Below are 23,465 nucleotides of genomic sequence, written 5' to 3'. Positions count from 1 at the left end.
ACCAACAAGACTATCCTATTAGCTAGCTTTAAGTAACAAATAGGATATACCACAAAAAAGAATTTTTTGTTTTCTCTTGCAGAAAATGACGAGGAGCCTCTGCAAAGATGAAGGTTGAAGCCTGGGTTGACGTTGCTCAGTGGGACACTAGATGAGACTGCTTATTTCCCCCCAGGCCCTCAACATTTTTCTCAAACTGACAGCGATGCAATGCGCAGCACAGCCACAGTTGAGAAATTTTCCATTAGGAGCACCCAGGAGAACACCCTAAAATGCAGCGCAAAGAGTTTCTGAGGGGATGCGTACTGCAACCAGACCTTAACAAGTAAATTGATTTTTATTAAAGACGTGGGGATATTAAAAAATAATAATGTGTGCATGTGAGCTTAGTAGAGTGAGAAAATAGGTGAGATGGCATTGTTATCAGATCGGCTAATGTATTTTGAGAGAGAGGAAGATGAGAGAATTTGCAAATAGTGGAAAGAAAGATGGATGGCACACCCTGTCAGTCCTATGCTTTAAGTAAACTCCCAAGTATATGCTACTGACTCAAAATGTAAAGTGATTTCAAATTTGGCTTGGATGAAAAAAACAGGCACACTTGACATGATTTAAGAAGCTTGTGTTGAGACTAACAGTAGTGGACAAGTGCTTTAAAGGAGACTTATATTGTTCTTCTGTGACTCCTGTATGGCAGCTTTGCATGATTCAAAGTAAAAAAAGAAATAATTTTCTATCTTATACTGCCTCTTCATGTAGGCCTTCATTTCAGCCTCTCTCTGAAACAAGCTGTGGATGCTCCTGTCTCTTTAAGACCCCCCCCCCCTCAAAGCTGATCTTCTGATTGGCCAAGACCTAAAGCATGTTATCAAGCTGTTGTTGTTGCCAAGCGGGATGTGAATCCAATGTGGAAGTCCCTTTAACCTGCATTCTATCAAATGGCCAACAGGGGCCAAACTCGAGGCTTCAAAACGGCAGTCCACAAACCAACGGGTGACGTCACAATGACTATGTCCACTTCTTAGCTAGAGTCTATGGTTGCTGCTGAGCGGTACAGACAGACTGAATGTAGCTGTGTGGCGCAAATGACCATATATGGAATAATAATAATAAGCTGTTGAAAACAGAATGTTCAGAACAGGAGGAAATCTGAGATTTCTTCTCACAGGGATTTCTTTTAAATACTTTAACCTTATTATTTGAAGATTTGGCCATGTTAACATGAACATCCAACATTGTAATATTGTAGATAAGTCATAAAATATGGAAAAGCATAGTAGGTCTCCTTCATTTCCTTTCGTTGTCGCAGTGTGCAACCCTGTCACCTAGAAATAAAACAATAAAAACATATCTATGCTACTAATTTTCAACAATGAACAGGTACGAGGTAAACATAATACCAAACAAAGGCTTCTAATGAACACATCTGCCAAGTTCATCCAGAACAACATATGTAAAATGTTCACTTACAGCATATTTCATTTGTTTATCCTTCAATATGTGTTCTTGCAATTCAGTATCTTCTACAAACAAAGCATTATTGTCATTTTTCTTTATAGGTTAGGGAAAAATTATGTTAAGTAAAGAGTTGAAACACCAGACACAATGTGTTTACTTTGATAACATTTAACCAAAACCATGCTCTTTCTTTACCTAAACCAAAGTGCTTTTGTTGCCTAAACCCACCCACCCGCAGGATGTGAACCTTGGTCTTTGATGTCAAAGTCTTACCTCCCGTTGCCGCTAAACATAATTCAGGCAGCAATTTGTAATTAGTAATATGTAAACATAATATTGGAGGCAGTGTTGCATTGCAGAATCACTGCAGTGTAAGTGGTGTCGGTACATAACTTTGAACGGGTTTTGGCTGATAATGCCTCCACTATGAATAAAGGAAATTCCAAATAAGAAAATCTAACATCCCAATTTTAAAATGCTCAGGGCACAAAAGTGTATTAGTTTTGGTCCTATGGAAATGACATCTGTTTGGCATCTCACCGGTCTGTTTCACACAGAGTATATAATCTTCATCTCAACAGTCCATCTGTATCTGACTGGCAGAGAGGAAGCGAGAGTGTTTTTCCACCTGGTTGTGTCATTGTGAGCGAGTGATGGAGGTGTGGAGAAGTGGAAGTGCATTGTTTTCATTGGTGAGCTGTCACGGCAACAGTGGATTAAACTGGCCAGATTTTCTTTCTCCAGCATCACATCAGGTTGAGTGGCCAACTCTCAACAATGTTGGAAAACATATGAAAGCATTGCTTTGTCAGCTGAAAAGCAAGACGAAAAAACACACAAACAAATACAAGCAAATCCATTTAGTGGAGAATAAGGGGGAAGGAAGATGAAGGTGAGAAAGTAAAAATCTCTTATATTAGCTGATTTCCCTAACCATTTCCAGACATCTGCCTAATATCTTGAATAACAATTTATTTAGTTAAATAAAAATGAACCAAACATAAATGACAGTTTACAAAACCCCTTAGCCAAGGCAACGATTATCCAAAACTAATACTAAGCATTGCAAGTGAAAAATTTGCCTCCGTAATCAGTGTAAAATATGCAACGTGCTAGAATGAAAAGATTGACAGGTGTAGCAACAGCAACTAAGGGGTGCAGGGCATAGCAAACTGTCAGTGAGATGGAAGACAGAGACAAGAGGACAGAAAGAGATAAGGAGAAATGAGAGAAATGGGGGAGGGAGGAAAGGGAGTTTAGAAAAATGGATGTACATAGAGGAGTAGGAGGTGAGTAAGGGAAGGAGTGAAGAAGGAGACACAGAGAGAGGTTGAAAGAGGAGTGCGAGTAATGCATGTACATTTTTTATACAGTCTATGGTTACAACTCAGTACACACTCAGGGGGACTAGAGTACACACATACACACACACACACACACACTTTATTTTTACAATTTCTGTTAAATATACAAACACAGACACTTCATATAATAATGAACATGGGCAGTGGATACTTACACATAACATGATTTTCATGTTGCACATCACATGACAATGATGTTTGCACTTTGTTCCACACATTACATTTATTCATTTAGCTTACCATAAGCGACTTACAACTGCTCTATATGTCAGAGGTAGCATGCCTCTGGAGCAACGAGGGGACCTATTATACTTTTTCATATTTTGTAGCATTTCTACAACGTTACAGTGTCAGATCATATTCAGTTCATATTAAACATGGCCAAAGTTTCAAATGATGAGGTAAAAGTATTAAAAAGAAATCCCTGTGAGCCAAAACCTCAGATATCCCCCTGATCCGAATGCTCTGTTTTGAACTGTTTTTTCTGCTAATGGCTCGGTATGATGTCATTCCGAGACGGATTTCCAAATATGGACATTTGCACCAGACAGAGAATGCTGGCCACGCCCACAAAAGAACATGCAGACCTATCCCTGCAGCAACCTGGTAAACACGTTAGACAATGGCCAATCTGAAGACAATGCAATATCTTAGGTCCCCTTTAAGTGTCTTGCTCAAGGTCACGTTGGTGTATCACAGTGGATTCGAACGCGGGTCTCTCACACCAAAGGCATGTGTCTTATCCACTGCTCCATCACCCCACCAACACAAACACAAACTGTTCAGCTCAGTGCACACAAACATGATATTACCAGGTTCCTGGTAAACACCTGGGGGATCCATTAACATATGTATGCATTAATCTGGCTAATTTACACATGTAATACACACACAGCCACACACACACACACACAATCACACTGACTGTAGAGCTTTCATTATTCATAGCTGGTGCTGGCTGTAGCAGCACTCCCATCTGTGCCCTCCTCTCCCCATCTCTGTCTCAGCCCGTCTCTTCTCTTTTAGCCACTTCTTCGCCTCGTCTTCCTCTCTCACTGACTTTTTTTTAAATCATCACATAAAACCTATTCTTCCTCTGTGGTTTTCTTTTAGTCCTAAACTCATCCCCTCCATCCACTTTATAAACAGCTTATTCTGCTCATGGTCATAGGAGGAGGCTCGAATAGATCCCAGCATCAGTCTTCAATTATTCATGTAAACATACCCGTAATTGATGTCATGTATTAGGCGTTTAACATCTTCTGAGCTCAGTTATGTAGTGTTTGTAAACTTGTTTCTCTCTGATGGTTTTTGGTGTTTGTGTGAATCTCCAAAATGACTTACTTGAGAGCAACAATACTGGGACCATCGATCTTGATCCAGGGCCTAGTGTGTGTCTTTATGATGCCAAGTATTATAGTTTAATTAAGTTTATTTCACACTATGACAAGGGCACTTAATGATAACTACAAAAATGGAGGGTGGCTCAATATCGTCCAAGGCTTATTTCCATTGTGAGTCTTGATGTATAGAAAGCAAAGATGCAGGAATTATGAAACATGACATACAAATTTTAACTAGGATGATTAGCTAACACTTTTGCTGCAAGTCATGATCACACACTTGTAGCAATGCTGGCGGTGCAAAAGTCTGTCAATCAGTCCAGATTGGAAAATTTTAACAGCTATCGGATGGATTGCCATTAACTTTGGTACACATACTTTATCCATTGTTCCCAGGGAATGAATCCCAATGACCATCCCCTGACTTTACTTCCAACACCTCCATGAGGTTGACATTTGTGATTTTGAGTCAAATGGCTCAACAACTATTGGATAAATTGTCTTGAACATTGTTACAGACTAGGCTTGGGCGATCTTCTCTATTTTCATATTGTCTGATCATGGCTACTTGAGATCACTGAACGGCGATCTGACAGTGTTACGTTGCAGCATGGCAGTGAAATGCCAGCATGGAAAAAATAGGCTTATTAGTTTTAAGCGAAACCACCAGAAACATCTGTAAACGCTTGCTTGTAACCTATTTGAAGAGGGGTCTCCGACATTGACAGGGTTGTGATTTATTGTGATTCATTCCTTGATTTATATGTGGAGGCACGACACGTTTACAATCCTAAATTCAATGCATTACTTGAGTCTTCACTCCCCCTTTCCATGTCTCGTTTCCTCTCTGTATTTCTACCTTGTAACTTTTTGACACCTGCTCCCCAGAAAGTTCTTCTGTCAGACAGCAGCCCCGGTCTGTCAACCGACTGACACAAAACACAGACACACACACCCCAAATTCACTGAACACAGAACTTGCACCGCCAGAAATAGAGACCGAAAAAGGCAGCGATAAAAAAAAGAGAGTGGCAGAGTGAAAAAAGGTCAACAAAAGGTATTGTTGATTGAAAAGCCCCAAACAGAATCAAGTGGGCTGTAAATCACTTTAATGGATAAGTTTTAAATTGCATCTGGCTCTAAAGTTCTTATAGAAGTGAATGAGTGAGCGACAGTTTGATTTGATTAGCTGAGACTTCATCGCATTACTTAATGGACATGGACCCTCTTTATATCTCTGTCTCCATCTCTTTCCATTTTGTTCTGGCTCCAGTTCTACTTTTGACTGACCACCACTGGAAGCTGTGTTTGTTTGTGTGTGTGTCTGTGTGCGTGTGTGTGAGCGAGAGCATTTTTGAGAACCGCAGCAGCAAACAACTCATTTTCTTGAGTGAGGCTGATTTATATACACACTCCAGTTTTACTGTTTCTGCTTCTGGCGGAACCTCTAAATCTCTCTCTCTCACACACACACACACAAAGTAAAACTGGGATCCTTAAAATTTTATAGTTGACGCAAGCTACACAGCCACTGTTTTTCTAATGCAAAGACTGCTGTCCTTTCTGCTTTTTTAAAAGAAATTGAGAGTGAGGAGGAGGAGACCTTCAGTGGACAACCAGGATAATAATAGTCATCAACAACAGCAACAAAACAGGATAAGGCTACAGTAATTTGATTACAGTCCAAAAGGAAAAACTGCAAAATGGTACAGTTGGGGGATGGCATATTGGGCTTGAATAAAAAAAGGACATTTAGTTTGTGAGATTATAATCACATTACAGTTTATCACACTTATCATATTACATTTAATTTGCCTTTAAATAATAGATGCAACTGATTTAAACTGATAAACTGGAACAATAAAATAATCTAATCAGGCTCAGCCAATAGGACTGTGAGCTGCGCAGCTAACAAAGTTAACTAGCTAACTGCAGTTACAGTTAGCAACAGGTAAAGTTGTCTGTCCATCAGGAAATTCTGTAAATCACAGAGCAGCCAGAGGACATCAGTGAGGCCTGGCCACCTTCTCGTCTTTTCTATTTCCCCGCTGCTGAGATCAGGTGAGATTTCCTGTCAACTGCAGAGGTGCTTCTTGCGAATTGTCTTGCAGAGGTCCACAATTATATCTGCATCCAGGTCCCTCTCAGCCAGAGACCAGTTAGTACAGCTCACTTTTTAGCACTGTTTTGTAATTACTTGTTTATGTTTTCTCAATAATTTTCTGTGTCTAAGGCATTGTAAGGCTACTTTTTTATACCAGATGTCAAATCATTATTTTCTGGTCTCCAGGCATATGATATGTAGTTACTGTGTTTTGGCTTTTAGGACAGTTCACCAAACATTTCTATATAACATTTTGATATACTCCATATACTGAAAACTCAAAAACCTTGATTAACTGCAATACTGATAATCTAAAGACTTAAGTTTCTTTCTACTAAAATGACAAAAATGTAATGTAAAATGTTACACTATCAGGAAGGACTTCAAAAGTAAATAAATAGGTGTGAAAACTGCTACCATTGGACGTAGAGGGATACTGAGCGACAGCAGCTTTTTAAGTTTGTATAGATAGCAGAGCTGTGTGCGATCAAATGATATGAGTTGGTCTGAATCTTCCTCCATTTGTCTCGCGCGCACACACACACACACACACACACACACACACACTTCTACAGGAGCAGGTAGGCTGAAAGAAAACCTTCATCCAGCTCTTCTCATCTGAGTGGAGGGAACACAAACAAAACAATTTGAGGGAGGCCAACAGAGAGAGTGAGACATAAAGGGAGAGGTATTACCCCTCTTAACAATATTATGGAATGCATAATGAGAAACAGCACAAAACACACACTCTGCCTCTCCCACATACACATACACTCGTGCTAAGTGGTCTCCAGCTGTGGTGAGTAATAAAGTTGCATCTCTGGTGTGTGTGGGATGACAGCGATAGATAGGCGCACAAGATCATTTGAGGTTTGAGGACAACGGAAGACATGGAAAGGGAGAAGAAGAAGATAAGGACGCGAATGAAGAAGGGCACAAGACCAGGATATAAAGTGAGAGAAACAAAGCAAGAAGAAACAGTGGAAAAAGAAAAGACAGAGATTTCTCCTGCCTCTCACACAGGAAATTCAATATATTCAGGGCAGAAGTGACCCTCTGACACCTAAAATGACACATGGATGACACTGTCTGGTTCTCCACCAAAAGGGAAGAGGTTACATTTCCAGGGCATCATGAGCTCGTCCCTGCATATTTACCTCTTAGAAGTCCACGATACTCCGAATGAATATGAAATGTTCATGTTTTTGCGAGGATTTTCAACCTGCATCAGACAGAGCTTCCAAACTGACTTCACATCATGCTGCATTCAGAGCATTTTAGGGACTAATCTGCTGAAGCTGTTGGCACAGCTGGTGTTTGTTTATATGACGTAGCTGCTACACATGCTAAAAAAATGTATAAACACAGACAATAGGAGGTAAGATGCCGGTACAAAATGCAAAGGAACATGGAGCAACGTTAAAGGTAAGAAGGCGAGAACTGGCTCCTGATAGATGTAGATGGGTATTTTAGGAACTAACTGATGTCTTTATTCAGATCCAGAAGATCCAGATTTGAAAGAAGACACTTATAGTTCAGCATGGATCATGGACAGTGTTTCATAAGGCAAACAATGTTTGTCCCTAGAAATTCTCTATATTGATGTTGTCATTTATATGTCTATGTGGTTCTGTTTTTAGATGACTTTTTTTACTAGCTAGACACATTTTCATCTTGTGATCTAGCTGGCAAAGCCCCCGCAAACTGGAATGAGCATGCAAGTTCGAATGCACAGCCTGACCTGATAATGGATGACATATCCATCTAGTGTTGCGATGGTGCAATCAATGCGCGAAGCTCCTAACTGAACATAATCCGATTATGACATAAGAGCCATCCACTGCATGGAGGAACGGCCAGAACACCTTGATGGAGAAACATAAATCCAGCTTCAATCCACCCCCGTGGAGGCTGCGAGAGCGATTTGAGTGAGCCTCCATTTTGTCAGCCCAACCTGTAGGCTTACTGCATGGCATCCAGGAACAAGAGGAAGAAGGTTTAGTAAGACAAGACATGAGAGAGGAAGTAAGAGAGGAAGGAAGGGAGGAAGGGTGCTAGGATCTTCACCGCATGGAGGATGTATGGTTGCCACAGAAACCAAGACGACAGGAAGAAGTAGAGTATCTCAAATCTCAGTCACTTATATACCACATATATTTTACATATTTTACAGTCTGTCTTGATTAGTCTTGGATAGTACACATACAGGCATAGTGATGCAATCCTATCTGCATAATGTTGCGTAGGATTTAACTATGTCACAAATCAAGATCATGCATACATTCTGCATGATGTACTGTAATTACCTCTGGAGAATGAAGAAAAAGATTGACAGGAGAAGAGGCCAGTAGAAATGAAGGGTGGAAGATGAGAGGCTCAGATACAAAAAGAAAAGGAGAAATAAGAAGAGAAAAACACTCTCAGACAAAAGGAAGGAACAAGGGGAAAGAGAAAGAACAGAGAAGAACTAGTGGAAGGAGAAAACAGGGAGGTGTGGGAAAGGGGACGGAAGAGGGGATTAAAGACGATGGAGGAAAGAAAGACAGACTGTGATTTTGGTGTGAAATAGGGGGATTGATGAGGTTTGATTTTGTCGACCACATGAAGGTAGACTGAGCTGAGAAAGCGTGTAAGCACGACTACTGCTTCTGGCATTTCATTAGATATGATGTACTGTATTTCTTATATCCTTCATTGACCCATTAGACATGCTAATGGTTTAGTCTTGAGTTTTTCCAGACTGTACACTAATGTGAAGTACGTTTAGAAGAAAGGAAGCTGTTAGCAGCGTCTCACTTTGTGGTGCTTTTTATTTTTTTATAGACTTTGTGACTATACTCTACATACACTGTGTCCAACAAATGATTAATTCTTCATACCTTCAAATTAATTCGGCATAAAATGTAATACATTGATTTAATTTAAAAGTTTGTTTAAATTCATTGCAGTTCGCCTGTGTCTTTCTTGCCTTGCTACTGCACATGTTACTCCACCTTTCTTTTCATCCATTGCGAGGTCATTGTTGTGTCGCTGTACCTCCTCTTTTCAGTTAAAGTGCTTAGACTGTACTACAACTACCTTGTACGGTCATCGGGGTTTCCAAAGGCATTTGGAGGAGTGGCATTAGAAAATGACAGACTGCAATCAGCAGATATTTGCGCTATTTCTGGTGCCATATTTTTGAGAAATATATTTTTCTGATATGTTGAGCAGAAAGTGCTGCTTGTCTCTGTTGCTTTATGTGCCCCAATTGACAATGTGTGCATATCCCGACCTCTCTTTCTCTATCAGCCGTGTGTGTGATGTGTTACTTGGAGAGGATCTCATGAGGACAAGATTGCACTTAACAGTTTTGAAGAGGCAGCGAAAGAAAAAATGAAACAGCGGGAGGAAAGAAGCAGGGAGCGTGAGGGCATTAAAATTTAATTGTGGCCAAATTGAGGAAATGGAAGTGAATTGGTATTTGCCTATGTATCTGTGCATAATTAACTGTAAAACATATTCACAGCAATGCATACTTCATTACCACCTTTTTCCAATTTGCATGATAGATTCACACTGACATTATGGAGAGTATGAGGCTTAGCTCAAGATCTGAGGCTTGTGACTTCAATCATATAAGGCAGACAGACTGCCTTGCCATCAGCCCAGACTCTTGCAGGTTTTTTTTGATGTGGCCCGTTCATCATGGGTCAGGGGTTTGACCAAACACTTTATGTAATAGTTGATGTAACAGCTTGTGTTGTCGCCCATCTTCTACCCAGGAAGCACTGGGTACAGTTAATTCCTTGAAAATGGTGTGATGTGATGAAACAGTGACAACTAGTTTGTTCGAATAATTATTATTCATTTACACAGCAGCGATTCATTAAATCCTTCAGGTTACTTTGTGGAAAGTGAGCAAAAAATCAAGAGACGTTTTCACAGCTACTGCATCACCTGTACTTGTAAAACCAGATATTCTTAATGTGTTTTATTGTTTTTCTTATTTTTTTCCATTTTTCATAGTCAGTGAACCATGGCAAAAGAGTTTTGAACTATCAACTGACAGTGAAATTGGACTTTTTAATGAAAAATTAAACCTTTGTGTCTTTTATTGGAATTTTATCACTGCATAAAAGCCATATTGTGCACAACATGTACATAACATCAATCCCAGACTCTTTAGCTTGACATGGTTGACAGCTTGAAGCTGTCATTAGGCGGTTGCCATGGTGATGACCAAGATACCGTACACTTTTGATGTGTTTCAGAAAATGTTGTTTAAATGTTGCTGCTGCTAGTCCTGCCCTCCCTCTACCATTTTAGCAGCTTTTAATTATACATTGCCATCAGTTTTTGTTGTTGTTTTTTTACAGTGGAGAAACGCACATAGAGATGAATGGAAATGAGGATGGAGGAGAAGAGAAAGAACGGCCTGGGAGAGAAAATAAAAAGGAGAAATGGAAAAAGAAGTAATACAAAATAATAAAAAAAACAAGCCAATGACTGTAAGGATGAAGGATGGATCAGTAAACAGGGACCAGCAGATGGAGAGATTAAAGCCAAAGATGCCGCACGTAAAATGCAAGGAGGGAAAAAGATTACAAAGACAACAAAGAGACTAAAATGAGAAATAGACAAAAACACACATAAATACGAGACAGACATCACTTAATCATAACCGCTCCCTATCCATTCTCCATCTTTATTGTGGGTGGAAAAAGCAGGGTTGAAAACAAACAGACAAACAGAGATAAATGAGCGACAGGCACCCGTCCTTCAACCTTTTCCGTTGTCATCCCTTGTTCTTTTATCCTCCTCCTCCCTCTCTGTCTGTTTCTCTCATCTCATCGGTTCTCATGTATGTTTTAACGCTTCTCATCATATATTTATGTTCTGGTCAAATAGGGGGCTGCCATGGAGAACCAAGCTGTTTGAAGAATGTCACAATGACAAAACCTGTTTCACTAGTTTGGATGGGCGATGGTTTAGTATCATATACTGTATATTCTTTATGAGTGAGCTGAGGGAAATGTGCAAACCCAAGACTTCAATATTTTTATGGCTGCATCTTGTAAAAAAAATAGATCTATGTGTCTTGTCCATCAATTCATCCACATTGCCCACAAATGTATCCCAAAGTACTTGGTATATTTATAACTATGGGATCTCCACCATAAGAGATAAACTTATTGAAGTGCAAAATAATTTCCCTTCCTTTGTTGTGTTATATATCTTATATCTAGATTGTGTCATAATGCTCGCCTATAGCAGCTACTCAGGCACGCCCCAAAAACACTGGTGGGGAAACGCACTGAGCTGCAGCACACAGTGACAAGACGTCGGCCTGCTGCCTCCCCTCACCTCTAACATCCCAACCTCCCTACTGAACATTAGATACCAGTTCACAGTTAAAACGTTACGTATGGAAGATGAATTTGTTACAAATGAATTAATTACCACTCTGAAACTCTTGCTCCACTTTAGGATACGCAGCTGGTTCAGGTTGTACGGCTGAACAGCCCTGGGCATTTTTAAAAATCAAACAACAAAAGGATACGAACGTTACGTGCGTGGGAGCGAGCGAGTGAGAGAGAGAGAGATTATTGTTATTATTTATTCTCCTGCAAATTAGCGGAGAATAAGATGATCCAGCTGTAGCTCTGTGTCCTCGCTGCTCCACCTGAAGCAGCTGTGAGCTGCACTTTATCAGAGGCGCTGAAATTAACTTGTGTGGATTTGTGGTGAGTTTAATCACCTGATAGGCAGAGGAGGCATTATACATATTTCATTTCAAAATCTATGTTATGTCCCCCCCTCTTTCCTAATGTAAAGTTTTATTTCGCATTGCCTTCCTGGCTTCAGCGATTTCGGAGCTGGCTCATATAGGAGGCGGTTTACTAAGCAACATCAGTCGCGGACAAAATGTATAGAAATGTTGAGGGAGAAAAAAAGTTGGTCAGCTTCTTCTTTTGTGCTACTGTTATGTATAGCTCAAGGCAGCAGTGATGATGTCTGCAGCAGGGGTGGATACATCTAATGTAGGCCTACTCTTAATTTCGCTACATTTTCCATTCATACCTTTTATAGCTTAACCTAGCTAGGCAGATGCAAACATTTAGAAAATTAGGCAAATATCTTTTCAGTTTAAGGCTTTATTATTCTACTAATACAACTGAAATCTAGTGAGCGCACACCATGGCACTGGTGACCGTGTAGGAAAGCAGCCTGCGTCGCTCTTTAACAAGTGAAAAACTTTCACTTTCCACTGACGCGCATTCAAAGCGTCTTTAGTCTCTGCAGAGCAAATGAAGCCTACACACTGTAACATCTACGTCAGACGATCACTGCATTGATTGAGATATATATTAAAAGTGTCCTGTTGTTGATCAGAGCATCGCTTTGGACATTAGCCCGTTTCTTTTCTTTAATACACATTGGTAACTATTTGTTTTATAGCGATGTCCGACGGTGAGTCCAAAAACTGAATGTCGCCGGTGAAACTGATCTTTCACTCAGCAGAGAGAGCGAGAACATGGTGAATAAAACAGTCCTGTTGGGTTTTACGCATGACGCACCGCTTCCTCTGTATGCAGGTTTACCTGCTTCAACAAGGAGCTGCTCTCCTGTCACTGCCACAATAATTTTTTGCATTGTGAAGATTATTTAGATGCTTCAGGAATAATCACATTGTATTGGCAGCCTGTGCAACAAAATATCAGTTTTGTTGTACAGGCTGAAACTGATATTTTAAAGTGACCTTTAAAATAGGTTATAACTGAATCAAAATGATTTCATTTATCAGTCACGCCTGCGTGTTTTGATTCAGCAGTGATAATATTAAAAGTTGATCTACAGGAGAAACATACCTGAAAGCAACCCAGAATGCTTGAGAGCTGCTCTGCATTATATTCTGTTACAGTTTTAGATTTTAAATACTTTTATTATACCTTTATTAAATCAGAAAAACTCTTTTTCCAAGAGTGTCCTGGCCAAAGCAGGCATTAGTACAATTGTACATTTAAGATGGAAATAAATAATCAGTTACAAGGTCATAAAATATCCAAATGTTCTTCTTAAATATTTGCCACAATTCAGCAACACCTGAATTTTGTGTGTCCCTGTACATCAGAATTTCCACAATAAATTGATGGAGGAAAGGCAGAAATTGGTGCAGAAAAACACCACAATGCAGGAAATTAAGTGTTTAACACTCACAATTTCCTGGGGGAGTACATCCAGACCCCCCTGTTCATACTGTCGCAGTTTTGTTGTTATATTATTATAATTAGACACATGACATTACAATTTAGCAACATCAAAATGAGACAGTTAATAGTGTTGTTCTGAGTTTTGTTGTGCCGTGTAAGTAGAGGATGTTTACTGTCGCTTTACTGCTTTACAGACTTAACTTTGGGGTGGGTGGGTGTGTGGGGGGTCAATTATTATGTGAAGATATGAAGTTTTATAAGCTGGGCTAAGCCCCCAATGTTTCAAGATCCTAAAAACGCCCCTGCGGCTGAACTAAAGTCATGGTAACTGGCAGAAATGGCTTTGTTTTGGATCACACTAATTTGCTTGTCAGAACTTGTTCTTCTCTGCTTCTTATTGGCTAGTAGTACTTAACTAGGTAATGCGCATGTGCAACTCCAAAAAAACACCATATAGGAGAGAGATGCTTCACTCGGTAGATGAAACGTAGCTGTCAACACACAGGGTGAAATATATGTGCAGTATGAAAATGAAACCATGTAAACCTGTTCTGGTACAACCCCTAAATATAATTATCACCCTGAAAATGAGCATAATATGACGCAATCACGCCCCATGTTAATGCTTATAGGTGGCTATACAAAAAAGTCCTTTGTCAACTCAGAATAAACAAAGATTGTCATGAACAGATCTGGTTGGATCCCTTTCCTAAGTATTTTAGAAAACCATCACAGTACTTTTGTCCAGAAATCACAAGTTTTTTATGTTGGAAAACTACTTGGCCACAGATAATATGAATAAACTTAAATCAGTTCGGGAATATGCTACAACTACGTACAATACTGAAATAATAAAGGTTACAGATACATGGACCCCCATCAAGACTAAGTAATAAAACAAGACCCACCTTAAGACCTTATCATGTCGGTTAATACTATGCTTTGTACCACAGACACAACAAATTCTCAATTCTAATCGGCTGGCAGGTATGGGTTAATTTTTTCTATTAAACTAGCACAAACCACTTGACACACAGTCAGCCTGGAGCATTTAGGGCCCCCTGGAGTTCTGGGCCCATGGAGCAGATGCCCACTTTGCCCAGTGGGTAGTCCAGCCTTGATCTACACTAGAATTTAAACTAAACTTCAGTGGGTTTGAACAATATTCGGATTGTTGGTTTGTGATGGCCACTGTGTGATAAAGAGTTAAAGGTTAGAAGTTAGAAAATGAATGCTCCTCAGAAATATAGACAAGCTGTTCTCTGTGTAATGACGCCTTGGCTTGATTGACCAGCCTTAGTGGCTCAAGGTGAGAGCCGTCAGGCAGTGGGGTATTATATCTCCATGCTGACCGATGCCAAGCTCACATGCTGCTGCTTGCCAAAGGCTCTCACTCACACACACACTCACACTGTAATTCTCTCCCTGCCCCTGGCACAGGAAAAATGACCACTCATTCTTCCGTTTTCCCTCCTCTTCACCCCCTCAATTCTCCACCCATGGTGCCAACAGTTGGCCTCGCCAAATGTGAGCTACTCTCCTCATCCATTGTTCCTTCCTCTCTTCCTCCCATCATATTTGTTTTACTTCCCTCCCTGTAGTCATCATTTGCTCTCATTCTCTCGCTTTCCACCTCCCCTTGCCCTTTCCTCTCCCTCTTGTCTTTTCTCCCAGCAATTCATCTGTCTTTCTCCCCCTCCAACACCGTCTGTCTGTCTTCCTGTCTCGCCCCCCTCCTTGGTCCATTCGTCTTTCTTCCTCTCTCTCTCTCCTGTGTTCTCATTTACCGCCTGTCCCTGAGCCTATTCGTCTTTCTCCGACACCTTCACTCTCCTCCTGTGTCCCCTCCGTCTCTCTTATCTGTCTTTTATCTATCACTCACAATACCTGCACAAGTGTGTTTATAACCTGGAGGTCATGAGAGGTTTTTGGCCATCAGGGGAAATAAGAGGAGGGAAATTGAATGAGCCACAAGGATTATTACTGTGCATGAAGTGGTACTGTAATACAGATAAATTATAAAAGTGTATGAAATTGACCAAACCACTTCCCAGCTGTATTTTGCACCTGTCTATCTTGTATTGATTGATTAACATTATTACAAAAGCATACATTAAGCTGATTTATTTGAACAATGTTTCTCGCTTCTTTGTATAACAGGAATAAAAAAAGTGTGATTTTGGGAGGAGTCACATGTAAAAGCTATTTCTTGATAAGCAACATTTCTGTACGAAATAGCAGAGTAACACAATAACACAGTTCTTGTGTCTCGTCTCTGGCTACAGCGTGGGTTGTGGTTAAATGTGGCTAGTAGCCAAGTTTCCATCCAAATTTTGTGCAAATTTTTGACAAATCTGCAAAAGAAATTGTGGAGTCCATCCATTACCTAGAATAGTAGGAGTTGGGCTAATTCTCCCATCGGGTGTCATTAAACCACTGCAGAAGACGATGATTTAATTAAAAGAAGTCAATTTTTTTACTCTTCTTTCCTCCTCCTCATACCCTGTCTTGCTTCTCTCTCTTCATTCTATATGCACTTCGATTAATCTACTCTCAAGAGCACAGCACACAATTTTTAAATGCATCTCTCCGTCATGTTCATGTTTTTTCTCTCCTTTGTATGCGTATCTCTCTCTCTCTCTCTCTCCAGTTTACCCTTCACCTCCTATTCTCCCCCCCATTTGTGTTTACTGACCATTAAAACCATCTACAGTGAGCTTTATTGGCAATGTGTTATTGGCACACTGAAGTCATCAATAATCACAAGACATAGAGTACACTAATAACTGCCAATAAAAAGAGCTGGAGTGTGTGTGTATGTGCATGCAGTATATGTGCGTGTTTGTTTGTATGTTCTGACCTTTTAAAAGCATAGGATAAACTTTCTTAAGCCCTATTTTTCTCCTTCAAACACACATTGTTCAAACGTCACCTGCTTTAAAGATTTACGCACAGAAACACACACACACACAAAAGAGAATTAAATTGAAAGGAGGCAAGAGAAAAGGGTGATAAAAATGGAGGGCAAACGATGAAGCAGCAAGAAGAAGCAATGCAGCAAAAGAGAGAGCAAAAGAGGTGAAGAAGAACGGACGGGCGTACGATAAGATGGCGAGGGATGATATATCAAGAGGGAGACAGAGAGGATATCTGTGGCGGGAAGAATAAAAGTGAAGAGATGACAGGGCGGGCTGATGGATGGAGCTGAGGTGGAAGGCGAAAAGAAATAGAGAGATTAATAAAAGAGAGGAAGGATGAGTGAGAGACAGATGGATGTTGAGGAAAGAGGGGCAGATCAGATTAATAGGATGGAGATGAAGAGAGCTAGAGGAAGATAAAGGAAGAAAGCAGGATGAAGAGGACGATAGAGGGCGAGCATAGGAAATTGGGGGGACAGAAAGATGAAAGGGGCAACAAGTTAAATGGAGTCAGATGGAGAGAAGAAGAAGAACTGTATTGGAAAGAGTATTGAGAGGGAGGGTGAGAGATGTGAGTTGCGATGGAGAGCTTGTGTGAGTCACATCGTCTCCTCCGCAAGCTATTAGTGATTTAATCACTCTGACATCACTGAGAGCTGTGTGTGTTCGTGTGTTTGTGTGTGTATCATACCAGATTACCCTGAGCTAGTGCAGTCAGGAAGTTGCTCATCACTCTTCCACAGCAGCGTGCATTCATCATGTCAGAGTCAAGTTTCTCAATGTAGGGGCTGAGAGCCCCAAAACGGGTCGCCGGTCATGATTGGTGGGCCTCTACTAGACTGATGCAAGAGGCTAATGGATCGATATCTTCTGTAAGACTCATATTAGCAGTTTGATCAACTAAATAACTGATCTACTATGACAAAAGTTAATATTGTGTTGACACAGCAAATTTAAAATGGAAAACCTTTGTGACAAAATAATTTCATTTAAAGAGACTGAGCCTTCAGTGCCGGGCTGCTACAGACTGAGCCTTGTACATGGGACGCGTGCTCAATAAACTAAGCTAAACGCAGCCTACAAATATATCTTCTAAATAAAAGCAAGTTTGAAGTTTGAAGTTTGCTAACTGCCTGTTAGTAAGCAGCTGAAAGCTCTTTAGCTTTGACAGCAACTTTTTCTGTCACATACATCATTGAACAAGTACATTGCTACATGGCCCAAGATTGTTTTATTGTAAGCAATAAAAGTCTTCATTAAATGAATGAGGCATGAAAAATGCAAAATGGGAGAGTAAATGGCACAGCACAGAGAAAATAGACTGCCACAATGCCCTGGCTAACTAGCATGTTAGCAGTAAGCTACAGTGGTTCACCAACTAGCCCTGCGAGTTATGACCTCATCACAAATCTTGTAGAACCAACTATTTCACGAGGATGTGCAAACAAATTTCACTGTGCAACCTTCTGGTGTGACCAGCCATTAAGGAAATTATTTCATTTAAATCCAACCACCTATCATAAACCATATTTCTCTTCAAATTAAATTTCTAAAAACTGTCATTCAAGCACTTATCATGCAATTGCACCTGATTGCACCTGCATTCACCGCTTTTTGCAATCAGAATATTTTTCTTATTTATACTTACTATATATACACTATACTATATACTATACTTATATATACTATATAATATTATATATGCTGGATACTGGATAATCCCTGCCATGGCACAGCACCACACAGTCTGAGGCTGCATTATCACTTCTCTTCACTTCATTAGATTGACACTGCCGTTGAAGCAGTATCTGATCATGCACAAACAGAGGTCACTGCTCTAATGGAATTTCACAATGCTCTCTGACCAGTCAAAGGGTATACTGTTGGGAAATATGAGGCCATTAGGGTGATCAGTCATCCCAGAAAGATTCGGGACAGTCCCGAATTACATGCAGTATTTTTGACCAAAATTGAGTTTTGATTAGTTATAGCCTAAAAACACATGAAATACTGATCGTTGTGAAACATTCTTTTGGTGTTGCCCACAGATGGGCATTGTTCCAGATCTCCATTGGCTACAACAGGCATTATTATTGGCACAAAGTAACACCTACGTGTACATGCTCTTTTACACTCTTTTTTTTCTAGTGTAGACGAAGATAGTTGAAGTTGAAGTTGCGAGGAAAGGGGAAGTGTAGCTGCAAGAGGGGATATCTGACACAGACAGACAGCCACCGCACTGATGACATGAATAAAATTAAATAAATTGTATGTCACAGATCAATATTTACACACTGTTACATACAACCCAGTCAATGTGTTTTTTTTCCTAATGACAGACTTCATGAAGAAAAATTATTAATTTTGGCACCAAGCTTCGGACCATTTGTCGGACAAAACAAAGAAGCAGAAGACGTCAGCTTTTTTTGTAGGAAAAAAAAAAGAAAGAAACATAAAACACACAGAGGATGTGGGTTTATGGGAAACCTAGTCTTTTTTCAAAAAACAAGACTGGGCACGGGTGTGAAACAGAGGCTACCAGTCACTGCAAACATGGCCTTATTATAATAATAATGATTTTGATGAACTCATAAGAGGCCTGCCATGTTGCAGTGCCATCTCATAACACAAATGCAGTGGTTAATTCAGAGAAACTGTTTAAAAACTGTGAGCAAACTTGCAGTCAAAACCAAATCAACAGAAAAGTGGCACCCCAGCTGACCCACCCCGGAGCTTCTACCCCAGCTTTGTTGGTCAGTGAACCCAGCACTGTGGCCCTTTAATGTGGTCTCTGTGTCGCCGGGTGGAGGCCAGTGGAGCAGGGAAGCTCAGGGCTGGGAGAAGAGGGGGTTATAGCGGGTGTTTCTGTCCCCTGTTGAGGCTCTAATCATGGGCATGGAAGGGCAGCGGCAGCCTGTTGCCGCAGCTCAGGGTAGGTCTCCGAGCCATGATTACAGGGTGTGTGCAGTCCACGGGGGTTTGATCACAGGGATGCGTTGGCAAGAGTCAGTATGTGCGTACATGCGTGTGGGCGCAGGATTCTGACCATAGGGTGTGTTTGTGTGAGTGTGTGTATGCTTGGCAGAGAAAATTGCTGGGACTGCAGTGCTTAAAAAAAAAAAAAAAAAAACAACCACAGGGGAAAATGCAGGGCTAAGAAGTACAAACCGAGAGACACAGAGAGACTGAGAGAGAACAGGAACAGGGAGTGACAGGGATGCTAAATGGCAGAATTGTATAACAAAGAGAGAGAGGCATGGGGGGGAGGAAAAGGAAATAAGGGGTAAAAACGCAGACATCGAGACAGAAGCAGCGGGGTTAGCATTTCAAAGTCAAAAGCTGCTGCAAATGAAAGCTGATTTGTATTTTATCATCGCGACATCCTACCTCTCAATATACCTGTCTAAACTACTTACGTAAAATCCTTAACAGTTGCTTTAACTGTCATGTTATTGGCTCTGTCTGAGACCCACAAATCAATACTAGACTTCCTGCTGTTAAACAGCAGCACTGCAAGACAAAGATGCAAAGACAAAGAGAGAGGAGCCAGAGGCAGGGATTGAAAAATAGGTTAAAATTGTGTTTAGAAGATGCCTGGGGTACTCTGCAGCTGTGTGTGCGAGACACTGCCAGTTGAATTACTGTAGTATGGCGGAAAAACATCAATAGGCAAACAACAGACGGCAGCTGCCACATCGATTTCAATACACAGCTGAAACATAACACACACTCGCACGTACGCATGACGACGAAGTGGATACACACACACACGTAGTAAGCCTCCACAGTTGTTTAAGATGTTGACTTAAGCTACTTAACTTTGACTGCTCTGACATTAGAGGAGATGAAGAGAAAGTACGGAAGACAGAAGAGGCAAAAAAGAAGAAAGTCAAGAAGCACGGAGAAGGAGGAGAAACAAGAAGAGGCAGGGAAGAGAGGAGAAGAAAAAGGAGGACAAAAGCATGTGTGCTTTCTATCTCTCCTTTTTTCCCCCTTTTTCTTCTTTTCTCCATCTATATTGTTGCTTCCCGCCTCTGTCTTCCAGCCCGTCTTTATTTCTTCTTGCCCTCCTCCTTTCTCTCTGTCAGGCAGACCATGACAATGCCGAAATGTGATTTGACTCTTTAATTTTCATAATCCATTTGGCCAAAGAATGTTTTCCTTCACTAATTAAAGAACAGACAATGGACGTGTGTCTCATACACGAACATACTCGCAGTGGTAGTGTTTTTTGAATCTGACAAAAAACAGTAGAGAAATGGAGTAACATGAAATCAATGAGAGAGAAAATGGGTTTAATCATACGCCTCTTAGCATTTAAACATTCAGTGCAAACACATGACAGCAGAAAAACAAATCCTCAAAAGAAAATAACAAACTCCCTACTCTTTCTCCCTTTTATTCTTTATCTTTCTTTCTATTCTTCTGTCGTCTCCTCTTTGTTGTGCTTTCAATGTGAGGGATCAAAAGTTGCTAAGGCAACAAACAGGAAAAGAATTAAAAAAGAAAACCCTGTCATCCTTATAGAGAAGGAGGAATACTGATGTTCTCCAGTAGAACGGAGAGAAAAGGGGAGATGGAGATAGAAAAGGAAACTGGGGGGATAAAAGTGTGTATCTTCCCATTAGCGGGCTGCTATTGGAACCTGAAGGGATGTAAGGCGTGTAGAGGAAAAGACATCAGAGAGCGCAATGCAACTGGCGGGAGTGAAAACTGTCCTGAAATGCACAATAAATATGTGCCTACTGTCTAATGTTATATGAAGCTTAAAGAGTACTACTAAGAGTGTACTTCTATATTAGATAAATACTTTAAACCTGCACTGATCAGTTGTAAGATGAGATGTGATTGATTAAAATATCTAGCTGATGTCTTAAAAAATGTTGCATAGACAGTGTGCAGCTGAAAAGACAACAGATTGATACCTTGAATGCCTTATATAACTGGACAAAGGTTATTAAAAAAATATCAAAATAAATGACATATTTCATGGGACGAAGGATTACAAATACAGTATATTCACAAACAAAAGATTATTAATTGTTTTATCAACTAAAAAGAAATGTCAACGAGTCCAAAAACAGGGAAGAAACCCTAGAGCAGTGGTTGGCAATAGGCGGCCTGTGGGCCAGAGCTGGCCTGCCAGCAATAATATCTGGCCCGAGGCCAGATTGCTTTGATAGCAGAAAAAAAAAATAATAATAATTTGATAGTGGCTGATGCTGAAATAGATCTCAGACATGTCAGCAGTCACTCACATAATCACACAGGAACAATTCCTGTGCAATAACCCACTAACTCTGTCTCTAATCAGCCACCTGTTTACTGGTTACCACTTATTATTTATTCATCATTCTCTATTTCAGAGCTGTTCATACTTCTTGATTGATCGACTCCAGACTGTCCAGAACTCAGCTGCCAGGCTTTTAACCAGAACAAAGAAATATGACCACATTACTCCTATTTTAGCTTCATTACACTGGCTCCCAGTATGTTTTAGAATTGACTTTAAAATTCTATTGATCACTTTTAAAGCTCTTCATGGCCTCTCGCCTTGTTATATTTCTGAACTTTTAGTCCCATACGCACCAGCACGTACCTTGAGATCCTCGGGCAGAGGTCTGTTGTCTGTTCCAGAGTCTCGACTGAAAACTAAAGGGGACAGAGCGTTTTCTGTCAAGGCCCCGAGGCTCTGGAACAGCCTGCCCGAGGAAATCAAGGCGGCTGAGTCAGTGAACTCTTTTAAGTCCCTTCTTAAAACATACTTTTATAGGAGAGCTTTTCCCGATCTTATTTGACTTTATTTTATCCCTTTTATTTTATTGTATTTTACTAATTTTATATAAAATTTTCATGCTCTTATCTTTTTTCTTTTTTTTGTATTATTCTTTACACTTGTTAAAGCACTTTGTAACTTGTTTTTGAAAAGTGCTCTACAAATAAGGATTATTATTATTATTATTATTATTATTCTTCATGGTGGTGGTGATGGGGCAGTGGATAAAACACAAGCCTTTGGTGTGAGAGACCTGGGTTCAAATCCACTCTGAGACACCAATGTGTCACTGAGCAGACATTCAACCCCTATGTTGAGTTTATTGAGAGCTTTTACTTTGAAGGATATTCAAAAGAGTCTCTGGCTTGCTTGACACACCTCTGCAAAAGCTGTCTGTAAACGTGTTATTGGATTCCCCTGAATTTCCTCAGGGAAATGAAAATAAGCTCCATAGGTTTATGAATCCTAAACAAACGCCGGGACGCGCAAACACACTGCAGCACATGCTTTATTGTGAGCATGTGCAAAAGTGTCCTTATAATCAATTTGTTTAACAAGGGAGAAAAAAAATCCAGTGGATGTTGGGATCGATCACAAAACTGTGTTTGAAATAATCTGACTATGTTCTGGCCCACCATATGACAGCTTGAAAGAAATTTGGTCCGATGCCAGACTAATTTGCCGACCCCTGCCCTAGAGCCTCCTCTCTTTAGTGAAAAGAATGCAAGCCACTCACACGTGTTGTTTTCTATTTACAGCGCCTGGCCTTCTTTCTGTTGGACTAGTCAGTAATATTGCTATGTCTTGTGTTGTCACACTTGCTTGATGTTAGACTGTGTTAGCAAAGTTGTCAACGTGGTAGTTTTTGAATGTAATGTAATCATGATTAATGCACATGTACAGCTGTCTGTATTTAGACAGAGGTGAATTACACTCTGAAACAGCACCAAATCTTACATAATGCTGTCTTACACACGATGAATGACTCCCAGTCAATTCCTCAGAGTGAGGAATACGGCTTATATATTTAACACTGCTATCAGCACTCTGAATACACCGATACCCAAAGCCCAGGCCTCGGCATTCGGGACTGAAAAAGTTGGATCGGTGCATCCCCAGATCAATCAAATCAACAAGCTGCTCATTTACTTTTACACAGCTTAAGAATTTATTTCATTGAATAAATCTAGTATTATTGTTATAATTACCATTAATGACATTGTGAGTTATTTCGCCTCTTTTTAAAATAGTATGTGTCAGTTTCCTTGTATTCTTTTCCTTTTCTATATTAAAGCAACATTAAAGCAAC

The 23,465-nt window shown here is 40.3% G+C and overlaps 1 protein-coding gene across 1 annotated transcript in view; it reads right to left on the bottom strand.

The window, feature by feature from the left end:
• slc8a4b (solute carrier family 8 member 4b) overlaps positions 1-23,465 on the bottom strand; it is a 110,535-nt gene that overhangs the window by 19,336 nt on the left and 67,734 nt on the right. The window lies entirely within an intron of this gene.

Source organism: Micropterus dolomieu, linkage group LG12, assembly GCF_021292245.1.
Source record: "Micropterus dolomieu isolate WLL.071019.BEF.003 ecotype Adirondacks linkage group LG12, ASM2129224v1, whole genome shotgun sequence".
In the NCBI taxonomy this organism is placed as follows: Eukaryota; Metazoa; Chordata; class Actinopteri; order Centrarchiformes; family Centrarchidae; genus Micropterus; species Micropterus dolomieu.
Note: the sequence above shows the minus strand (reverse complement) of the source record. Positions and strands in the feature narration are given on the sequence as shown.